The sequence below is a fragment of the Strongylocentrotus purpuratus genome, unplaced genomic scaffold, assembly GCF_000002235.5.
Source record: "Strongylocentrotus purpuratus isolate Spur 01 unplaced genomic scaffold, Spur_5.0 spur5_scaffold_3, whole genome shotgun sequence".
NCBI lineage: Eukaryota > Metazoa > Echinodermata > Echinoidea > Camarodonta > Strongylocentrotidae > Strongylocentrotus > Strongylocentrotus purpuratus.
In genome coordinates, this window is record NW_022145609.1 from 26,511,575 (window position 1) to 26,518,669 (window position 7,095).

Genomic DNA, 7,095 nt, shown 5'->3' on the forward strand with positions numbered 1-7,095 from the left:
CTACCGCTTTCCCTTTCTAATAAGTGCCCCTTTTCCTTATGATAAGTGCCCCCATTAAAAAGAGAGAGCTCCTTCCCCTTCTCATAACTACCGCTTTCCCTTTCTAATAAGTGCCCCTTTTCCTTATGATAAGTGCCCCCATTAAAAAGAAAAAGCTCCCTCCCCTTCTCATAACGGCCCTTTTTTACAATTTGAACGGTGCCCCCTTTTCATTCAACAAATGCACATTTTCCTTTATTATAAGTGCCCCTTTTACATTTTCATAAGTGCCCCTTTTCATATCTGGTCAGTGCCTCTTTTCACCTCTGATAATTCCCTTTTTAATAATGATACGTGCCCCTTTTCCTTTCTAATAAGGGACCTGTCCCCTTTTCACCTCTTATAAATGCCCCTATCAAAATCTGATGGGTGCCCTTTTTCCGTCAACAAATGCCTATTTCCCATTTTCGTAAACGCCTCTTTTTCATCAGGTGAGTGCCTCTTTTCAGGTGAAAAAAATGCCTCATGTTCACCTCTTATAATTATCCTTTGTACTTTGACACGTGCTCCTTTTCTTTTCTAATAAGTGTCTTATCCCTTTCGATAATTGTCCCCTTTTCATGAAATCATTAAACATGCCCCTTATTTAAAGCGACTAAGAGCAATTTCCCCCAAAGTTCGCTCGCTGCGCTCGCTCGCATTTAAAGATGATATAATTATGTTAGTTATCAAAGGTCTTTTCAGTCTTCCATTATGAGAATGTGCTTATAACGCCATCACGATTGGCTTTTTTCCTCTTTATAAGATGTAATTTTTCGCACTGCGACCTCGCAGATCTTTAAAATTTGTCTCGCTCGCTTCGCTCGCTCGTAAATGCATATTCAGACATCCCACCCAACTGTAAAGTATGATGCTTAAGCGATATCTTGTATGATGTATGAAGAGAAACAAATATTGAAATCATCCCTGATAATGTAATCACAATGCAGGGGTATGTACCAATGTCTAAAAAAAATTATATTTTCGCTTTGAGATTTCCCACTGTAGGTGCCCTTTTTTCTTCAGAAAGTGCCCTTTTTTGTTGGTGCCCCCCCACTTTGGAAGTCGCTCGACCGCCCCTGCAGAAATCTTGTTAGAATAATATAACATGCCATTGTAATGTTCGCTCAATTCAAAGGGTGATGCACATGGCAATTGATATTCATTTTTTTCTTGAAAATCTCTATGATCGTGCAGTACTTTTCGATGATGGAAATCCGATGTTCACTCTGTAATCTAGAAAATAAATAATGTCTTTAAATAATACTATATAGTTCGCATCATAACCCGGGGCTGAATTGTACCAACAAAAAATACAAAAGTATAAATTTTACACGATAGCAAATTCGCAAAATAGTATGATAATATTACAACTAAACAATCTCTATGCAATTGTAAATATTACGCACGACCTTAATATGAACATAGAAATAGCATTAGTAGCGAGCTGTCTTCTCTATCATGGCTATGTTTGTATAGGTGTACTTATATCACGCTGTTCTGAATGAATGGTACATCCCTACAGGCGCGGATCTCACGAATTGGGCCCCCAAAATAGAGCTCTTACCCCTCCCCTCGATTATTCACCGGCTGGCTGAGTCGGAGCTAAATATTTCCTCAAAAGTTGGACCCCCAAAAAAGTGCCTCTTAACCTCCACCCCCCTTGCTTATTCACCGGCTAGCTGAATCGGCGCTAAATAATTCCTGAACAATGGAATTAAAAAAAGAAGAGAAAAGTGCCTCTTACCTCCCCCAGAAACGCAAAATTTGTTTTTACAAATATATATATTCATATTAACTCTCTTGAAGTACCTGTCACCAATTACTGTTACTCTCTTAATTATTGTTAACACTAATTTTTCTATCATGCATTGTCATTATGTAATTTCTAAAAGAAGCTATTTCTCAGTCTTTGGATTATACAAATGTTTCAAGTTGTAAAAATGATTGATTAAATGTGTGCACTATGTAAAACATATCAGGATAATTAGGTTCTTTCGTCAGGAACGGAAGACATCTGTTTTGTATAAACGTTATAAACGATGTAAATATGTTCATGTTTATTCAGGGCCCCATGCATGGAAGACCACTACTTGTTGGTGAATGGGCTACCCTGTCAAAAGATTAGAAATAAAATAATAAAACTCCATCTTGATCCGGAATTTCTAAATCGGTCTGTAACATGACATTAGAAACGAGGAAGCGATTTTACGGGTTTACGTCTTTTGCGACCTTTGACACACGACGCAATGAAAAATATATTAAGGAAGGCTTGTATGAATCCTCAGTTCTGATCGCTTATGACAATTATGTGAACAAAAATTATTTAAGTACCTAACACGGAAATACAGAAAACAGTACGTGTTCTGTGCGATACTGAAACTATCCATTCACGCCTACTCTGTGAGAGAAAGTTTTAATGTTGGTCATTTAGTTATCATTTAGTTATCATCTTTCATGATACAATTTAGAATACTGACAAGATACTTTCTATATATATATACAATTTTGGTTTCGTTAGGCTCCTTAGCAATAGTAATAGAAGTGGCGTAATGAGAAAAAACGTTTGGGGGGGGGGCTGGAGAAAAAAAATCCGCATCCCCACCACTCTGTTACCTCGTTCCTCCCCCCCTTCCTCAGGGGTTTTAGGCATTCAATTACGGTCAGATGAGCATATTTTGATACCCTATTATTTTGTGACACCTGCAGGTTACTAAATGGCTTGGGGTACAGGGGCGAAGCCCCAGAAGCTCAGGGGTTTTAGGCAATAAATAACGGTTAGATGAGCATTCAGGGGCCGCTTTAGAGCCCCTGAAGGTCAGGGGTTTTAGGCATTTAATTACGATCAGATGAGCATATCAAGGGCGGATCTAGCTTTGTGCTAAGGGGGGGGGTGACCAAAATAATGACTATGCAGAGCATCTTCCACGAGCCGCAAAGCGGCGAGAAAAAATTTTTGTGCTAATTTGAACCCCCGTAAGTGATGTTTTCCTGGCATCTACTAGCACAATGGAGACCATAAAAAGCAGGGCATGATAACGTCTTTTTAAATCAAGTAACAGTTAAACAATTTGACCCAATGACGATGTAGAGCTTCGTCCACCAGCCGCATAGCGGCGAGGCGATTTTTTTGTATGGCTATTTTGATTATGATAGTTGGCTTTTGCATTTATCTTGATTATTTTTACTTACATCCATACTTTCAAGATTTCAATTATATCATACCTTGGAATCATACCTTGGAAGTAGGCATAAAGTTATACAAAACTTATTTGCCCCTCGGTGTCTGCTAGTGGGTTACTCTTGAATTTGGCGTTGTGCAGTTACGGATGAACATGGACAGTTGAATAGTTCATCAGGATTAAACTTGTCCTTCTTCAGTGACCAGTACTTGTCAAGATTTGATTTGAAAGAATTGAGTGATGGACTTTCTGCTACATATGATGGGAGACCATTCCATTCGTTTACTTCTCTCTGTGAAAAAGAGCTCTGCCTCAATTTAGATTTTACATGTTTCTTTTGTAGTTTAAACTGGTGACCTCTTGTTACTGTGACAGTGGTACGATGAAAGAAATTAGTTGACTGGAGGTCGTCGATTCCATGCATTATCTTATAGACCTGTAGCATGTCACTTCTATGACGTCTGTATGATAATGAAGGCAATTTTAGTTGCTCTAGCCTTAACTTGTACTGAAGACTTCTGAGAGGTTGAAGGAGTTTAGTTGCACGGCGTTGAACTTTTTCCACTTTGAGAATATGTTTCTTCTTATAAGGGTGCCACCCTTATATATATATATATATATGTGCAGTTTTATGTGTGTGTATTTAAGTTGTCACTCTTTATGTAAATCAGTTATATTATATACTATTATTGTTATTTGAATGTTTTATATTTGATTTATCAATAAATGCAGAAATATCTGCTAAAAAAAAAAAGAAAATCAGCAACATTTGTATCAAATAAGAAATAAACCATGATGTTTGATTTTTATTTTGGGGTCAAATCCCGGAAAATCATATTATTTCAGCAACATTTGTAAATCACTGGTATCGAGTGTGAAATAAACCACGTTTAAAATTTATTTGGGGGGTCAATTCCCGGAAAATCATGTCATTTCAGCAACATTTGTAAATCACTGGTATCCAATTAGAAATAAACCACGTTTTAATTTTTTTTTTTTGGGGGGGGGGGGGGGCTGGCGCCCCCAAGCCCCCCACCAGTACGCCAGTGAGTAATAGTATGTGTTTGGACAGTCGGTAGATCCACTTTAAATGATATTGTATTGTATGCAACAAGCATTTCCTTGTCAAGCAAGCCTTGAAGTTCTTACAATTTCTAGACTGAAGAGGGCAGAATACATTTACCGGTTGCAACCTTCCTCTATTGTTATTTTGATTATAAACTGTTATATGAAAGAAAAAAAATGTACAAACATGTATAATCTGAGATTTTTTCTATGTTGTTCATTGATTGATGTAATTCATGAAGTGTCTTGTATCAAAATTCTTGTTTTATATTACTTATTGTGATAATTTCTTGTAATTTGAATTCATGAGGAAGGAAATAAAATATCATTTAAACAAAATAAATAATAATCCTTCATTAACAAACGAGATACAATCATGTACTTTAAAGTTCTAGCTTCCGGCATTTTAGGTATTATTTTTTCCAGCGTTGAAATATTATGGAACCTGGCTCTGCCGCTGCACTTCAGGCATGAATAAATATGAAGTTTTTATGATTATTAAATAAATGTTTCTAAACTAATACATACGAGACTCATCATATTATGGAACTTGGCTCTGCCGCTGCACTTCAGGCAAGAATAAATATGAGGTTTTTATTATTATTAAATAAATGTTTCTAAACTAATACATACGAGACTCATCATATTATGGAACTTGGCTCTGCCGCTGCACTTCAGGCATGAATAAATATGAAGTTTTTATGATTATTAAATAAATGTTTCTAAACTAATACATACGAGACTCATCACCAATACGAGTAACAGAGGGTCACGACTGGGATGCGTATTATGGTCATCGTTTGAAACAGATTCGACATTAAAGGTACTATGTCCCATTTGCAGGCCAAAAAATGAAAGGTTAAATTCCAACGGCATTCGAAAGATAATACTAATTTAGAACTTCCCTAAAAATGGTGGGGCTTGAAAATGTCTTCAAGTGGAAAAATAATGACTATTAGTTGTCAAATCGACTTAGGATCTATAGAGCCAATACGTAATAGTCTTGATTTTCAGACCATTGTACCGAATGGTCAAACGTTTTATGCTGCGCAAAGATTCATTCAGTTTAATTTTGGCCATCACAAGAAGTGGGTTATTGATGTAGACAAATGCTCATGTACCCTTTACAGCTCATTTTATGTATCTTGTTACCACAGAAGAAGAAAAGCTAGTCAGTCACTCAATAGTGTCTGACAGTGAAGTCTAGCAAGTAAACGGGTTTCCTTGCATAATTTGAATATTAGGACACTGCTAACGTTTAAATTTCACAGATAGGACAAACGTGACATGTTCATAATTCCTGCAAAGTTCTACAGAATTTGAGGTTAGCTGCAAAAGGGACATAGTATCTTTAAAATCGCAATCATTTTGACAAAAGATCATTGCTTTCACTGATCATCTGATATCTGATACTGATCAAGCAATGAGACAAATGTTTTTATATTGCGATATATCGTGAACCTAACTCGGTTTTGCATGAAATTACATGTACACTGTTGGTCATAATGGTGGAATAATTATATCTACCTCAATTTATTGAATGATTTTGACAATGATTTATTCCTAATAGATCTAGATAATAGTATGCATTCTTAGATTTTGTTGAATGACAATTGGGGAGTGTTTGTTTTGCGTGACTGCTAATGCATGTGTGTGCTACTATGCTATTCAACTAGGGGACCTACGTACTTAAGTAATAACTGACAGTAATGGGGGTTAATGCCTCATAAACAGGGGCGTAAATCCCGGGGGGGGATGCATCCCCCCTCGCTTGAAGGAGGGGGGATGGCCTGTACAAATATCCCCCCTGAGATTACAACATAAAAAAAGAGAGAGAAAAAAAAAGGAAGAAGAAGAAGGGAAAAAAATGTGAAAAAAACAAGCACTTCATAAACTTCAGAATCATTTTTCGTTATTTTGCAAGATATTATTATAGCCCAGACGTAAAGTGCGCCAGCGCGCGAGCGCTTAAAAAGTGCAATCATGTACAGTAGATACCCCCCCCCCCCCCACTCAGTGTTATTTAGGGTACGCGTATGCTCGTTCCCTCCCTTTGAAAGCATCCCCCCCCCTATCTCAGGACTGCCAACATTTCTGAATCCCCCTTTCGCCGGCTTTTCGCTGGCTTTTCCTGCCTTGGAGACCCCCCCCCCCACAAAAAATAATAATCCGGAACACTGCTAAATGTACCACCCACCCCCCCCCCAATTTCAGGTGAGCTCTAGTCGATCGAGGGGGACTGGGGGTAAATGTTTTTACTTTTCAAAATGAAATAATCCTGAATGAGCTTTCAAAGCTAGCAGGAATTTCAGGAATTTGATCCCGGGATTTAATCAATTTTCTATGATATTCAAGATATTTTATAACCCCCTTTTTACATTTCTTAGGAGTCCAAAGAGAGAGAGAGAGAAAAAAACACACCCCCTTTTCAAAGAAATCTCCGGGTGAAAAGTCAAATACACCCCCTTTTTTTACAATTCTCGGGCCGGATTTTGTCGCGCGAAAAAGTACCCCTTTCCTGGAGATTTTAGGAACGCGCATATGCGGTCCCTCCGACCCCGGAGTGTGTGTGTGTGTGGGGGGGGGGGGGTAGATGAAGACTGAAGTTCCAGACCTGGCGTGTTCAAGACTTACAGTGACCGTTTGTCTCTTCAGTTATTTCAAGGTAAGCCTGTAAACATTCTTATTATTTTTATATTTGAGAAAGGATTTGGCTGAGAAAATTAAAGAATTCATTAGATTTAATTAATATATACACACTACAAGTCATGTATCATTATATGAATTCCAGAAACATTTTTTAAGAGGGGTGAAAACTGTGAACGCATCT